The sequence below is a fragment of the Poecilia formosa genome, unplaced genomic scaffold (assembly GCF_000485575.1).
Source record: "Poecilia formosa unplaced genomic scaffold, Poecilia_formosa-5.1.2 Scaffold42, whole genome shotgun sequence".
Taxonomy (NCBI): Eukaryota; Metazoa; Chordata; class Actinopteri; order Cyprinodontiformes; family Poeciliidae; genus Poecilia; species Poecilia formosa.
This window is the reverse complement of record NW_006799981.1, coordinates 2,585,705-2,590,641: the sequence shown is the minus strand read 5'-3', so window position 1 is coordinate 2,590,641 and position 4,937 is coordinate 2,585,705. Positions and strand designations below refer to the sequence as shown.

The 4,937-nt window shown below is 36.7% G+C and overlaps 1 protein-coding gene across 1 annotated transcript in view; it reads left to right on the top strand.

Moving 5' to 3' along the window:
* Positions 1-4,937, top strand: part of eif2ak2 (eukaryotic translation initiation factor 2-alpha kinase 2) — a 39,283-nt gene that overhangs the window by 25,357 nt on the left and 8,989 nt on the right. The gene's annotated exons all lie outside the window — the stretch shown is intronic.

Sequence of the window (4,937 nt, the reverse complement as noted above, 5' to 3'; positions counted from 1 at the left end):
CTGTTTGCAGCCATTTTTACATGTAAATGTTGAGTTGAGGTGCAAGATTAGCAGCAACTTATTTGGATTTAAACTGACAAGTGGCCCTAAAACAGGCAGAACTGACCAAAATGAAATTTCATTAATTACTTTGTGCAAAAAATGTAATGAACAAGTTTTGTATAGCCCATAGATCTGTCCTAACTTCTTCAAGGAAGCACAATAGGTCACCTTTAAGAATCTCAAGAGGGTCAGTTTAGTTATTAGGCAGTATTTCAGTATGTTAGTGGGTTAGGGATTTTCAGTGACTTGCGGTGAGGTTCATAGCTGGTGGCACCAACTTAATCATAATCAGATTTACAAATATAGACCCCTGGCATGTTATTACTTACATACAGAAATTTCACGCCCAACGCTGGAGGGCAAAAGACTATTCTTTTACATGCCATCCATAGTCGCGCTGCCACGGTAGAATAATTCCGTTAACCCAATGGAACTTAGTAATGTAGGTGTTATTAATTTAGTCCTATACTCCACCGCAAAGGGAAAAACCAAGGTACAACTCAAAACCACTTCTTTCTCGCTGTCTGTATCGGCCAAGCTACATGCAGACTTGTTGCCATAGCAACTGACAACAACAGCACTTTGTTTCAGGACTGAACACCAAAAAAACACTCAAATATTTCCCACACAAACAACAGAACATTCAGTCTGTTGCAGTAGTATGTTTTTAGGCTTACTGTTTATTTTGCAATTATTACTACGTGACCGTTGTGGTAGATTATGGCTACCGCTGCTAACTGCAGTTTGTGGGTTATGTTTCCTCTGCATTTTTTATACATACAAATTGTAGCCCACAAAACGCAAAAATATTATTGCCTTCTTACATTTACTTATAAATGAAGTCCATGCACTGCTCATTTTGCACAAAATATATGTTCATCCAAAGCCAAGTCTATCCTCAACACAAATTGAAAAAAGAAGGCAGGAAAAGCAGTTTCTAGCAGGACAACCACAAAGCCAGTCTTTTCTTGTTGTACCACTTTGTTTGAAAAGAGCTGTACCCTTCTGTCTCGTAGTTTGAAGTAAACTTTTCTGCTCCAGTGTTGGTCTTCCTTTAGTATTTCCTGCTTTGATTGCAAGTCCACTTTAGAAAACAGCAGAAATGTAGTCATCCGTGTTGACGTTGGAAGATGAATATATCGCTGCACTTGACTTATTTACTGTATGGCTAGCTCGCTGTCTCTTACTCTGCATACGTGGAGTCATAAGACCAATGTGTGAGCGCCCCCTGCCATGAGGCAAGCAAACTGCCTGCCTCACCTCGAATCTGTTCTCTGCTGTTTCTGATCGCCCCACAGCATACGCAACACGTGACACACACACAATTGGTCACAAAAAACACTGTACATTATATAAATGAGCTAAATTATGGAAAATCAGTTCACTGGTAATTTTAGTTTTCATAAAGGATTAGTTTGATCCAAGAAGTTTGATGAACAGTTCAATCACTTTATTTGTTTTTCACTTCTCAGCCTTNCAGCACATTCAACTTTGTACAGAACAAAGTATTCAATGAGAATATTTCATTCATTCAGATCTAGGATGTGTTATTTGAGTGTTCCCTCTTTTTTTGAGCAGTATATTTAACTGCCTGATAAAATCTGTTCCCCCTACATAAAATGGAAACAAATTAATTTACCTGCAAAGTCTTTTACTGTGTTCATTCCCCTTGTGATCAACAAGAAATCCTGTGATTTTCATAATATTTGCTCTTTTTTTCCCAAAGTTAGGGTAGGGGAACAAAATATTTTAGCTCTTTCAGCCACCTGAAATAATATGTTCCCCCTACATAAAATGGACATGTACCAGTGAATTAATTTCTTTGTTACCTAAAATACAATAAAATACAGTACAATAATTTCATTTCCTGTAGTTATTAAAAGTAGATGCAGTTGAGGGTCAAGAAAACCCCCAACATCCTGCATATGTACAATATTAGATAAAATTATCAATGTGACACTTCAAATCTGGACTAGATTCTCCTCTTCCAGAAGACTCTTTATTACCATGTTTGTGATTTGTGAAACCATCCATCCATCCATTTTCTGTCACCCTTGTCCCTCAGTGGGGTCGGGAGGGGTGCTGGTGCCTATCTCCAGCTCACGTTCCGGGCGAGAGGCGGGGTACACCCTGGACAGGTCGCCAGTCTGTCGCAGGGCAACACAGAGACACACAGGACAGGATTTGTGAAACCTTTTTCTGATTTGTGAAACTTCACTTAACACACCACTGCAGAAGATCTTTCCTTCCTTGAGCCATCACCATTTGAAATAACTTTGAAGAATTAATGAGTTACACCAACATTTAATATCCCATTGGGATTAATAAAGTGGTTTTGAATTAGAATTTAATTTGAAAAAGACTGCATGGAACAAGTGTGAATGGTGATCTGATCTTTATTGAAGTCTCACAAATCACTTAAAGGTTTCACAAATCCCAAACATGGATTAAAATATTCTGCTATTAGTTGAGAATAATTAAGGAATTTGAAGAGTCTAGATGTTGGGGTTTTGGAGTTGGAGTAGGTCTCATGTGACACAGATCCAAAAAACGTCTGAAATTAACCTTTATTGAAGTTTCAATTATTGTACTTATTAAGTTATTGACAAGCAATTTTGTTAAATAACTGTTTTCACATGTTGATGTATTGAGTTTCGGCTAAGTACATTTTTTTTTTATCAAAACATACAAATTATGGTCATGATAAAAATTTTCATTAACACTCAAAATAAGAATATTAATGTTATAATCACCACTGTTAAGAATAAGTCTAACAGCAATGTCCAACCTCATGCTGTAGAACGTTGCAGTGGAAACAGGAACATCCACAACCTCTTTTGCTAGGAGTTTTTCTGCAAATTGAAATATACAGCTTCATTTAATGATTCAAATTTTAGGTAACAAAGAAATTAATTCACTGTACATGTCCATTTTATGTAGGGGGAACATATCATTTCAGGAGCTAAAATATTTTGTTCCCCCGTCCTAACTAAAAAAGAGCAAATGTTATGAAAATCACAGGATTTCTTGTTGATCATAAGAGGAATGAACACAGTAAAAGACTTTGCAGGTAAATTAATTTGTTTCCATTTTATAGAGAGGGAACACATTATTTCAGGCTGCTGAAATATCCATTTTCTCCTCTTCTCCCCCCATAACTTTGGGAAATAAAAAGCAACTGTTTCCAAATTCTCAAAAATTATTATGTGTGATACCATACTACACATTTCCTTAATCCAGTAAGCTGTCATTTTACATTAGGACGTGATTGACCAAAAAGTCTACACTCTTTTCAGGAAGTCTTTATTTTTGTGCACTGCTATCGGCCAGCTTCCCCCTCTATCAGAAATAAAAAATTATAAATGCACACTACGTGTTGGAAACCTGCGTTTGTTGACTGACTTTTATTTGTCAGGCTTACGAGACAAAAGCTGGAAAAAAAAAAAGATCGATTCTCTTCGCGTTTAAAATAAGTTAGGATGGGGGATAGGATTATTTTATTATTAAAATAAAAATAATAATAAAAAGACCTCCACACAAGACCTCGTTTATTTATGTATGTATTTTTATTTTGATAGCTGCCGATTAAACTGAAAGTTACAACATTGACATGGTTATATGAGTAGTTTTTACCGAGAAATCGATCAGAAGCGCCGTGAACATAACACCGGATTGCAACAGCCCCATTTCCAAATAAGGTATGAGGCTGACAGTGGTCCGTCCCGTCTGTTTGCTGTAGCGAGGTGTACTTGTCGGTAGGCGCCTAATAAAAATCCTCCAGGATTACTCAATACACGCCCCGAATCCTCGGCACAGGAGAAACATCACTGCCTTATACACTTTTCTGGAACGGACTGGGCTAATAGTGAATGAAAATACATTGATGCGCAACTTGTAAGTACCGGTCTTGTGAGAAATTCTGTTCCCCTGTGAAAATCTGTTCCCCTGTGTCGGGAGCGCGCATTGCAGCCAGAGAAGTAGATTCGGCGGATCTGACCATTTTCACGGCGCTTCTGATCAATTTCTCGGTAAAAACTACTCATATAATCATGTCAATGTTGTAACTTTCAGTTTAATCGGCAGCTATCAAAATAAAAATACATACGTAAATAAACGAGGTCTGGTGTGGAGGTCTTTTTACGCTGTTTTGTGTTATTTTAAACGCGAAGAGAATCGATCTTTTTTTTTCCAGCTTTTGTCTCGTAAGCCTCACAAATAAAAGTCAGTCAACAAACACAGGTTCCCAACACGAAGTGTGCATTTATAATTTTTCATTTCTGATAAAGGAGGAGGGAAGCTGGCTGATAGCAGGGCACAAAAATAAAGACTTCCTGAAAAGATCAGAGTGTAAACTTTTTGGTCAGTCCCGTTCTAATGTAAAATAAGGAAAATAAGGAAATGTCTAGTATGCTATCANGGAGATGCTTTATTTTCACATGATCTGTGGAGAAAGTGGTCAACATGCAGCACTTTGGAGGAATTTTTAGCATTGCAAAAAAAATTATTATGATTTAAAATGTGTCTTGCAATAATTACAACTTAAATAATCATGCTTTATCTAAAAAGAAAAAATGTTGGGTCATTTTAGGAACCAGTTTTCTCATTCTTCAGTAGAAATAGATCATCTTAATAAAATCTATGGGACAACTGGGAGGAAAAACTAAAGGAAGGCTTGTTGGGTTGCCAGAAAGCAAGCTGCATTTTTTATTGAACTGTTACCCCTCTGAAACTCAATTAACTTCAGCAACATGACACATTTTGATGCACAGAAAGTTAAGCAATCATTCAGAGGATGCTCTTGGTTTTAAACAATGTACAAAAATGCATGCAGTGAAATTTTAGATTTTGTTAAGTTTTTTTGGTTTTAAATTTCATTTATAAACCATTTTCTTCTG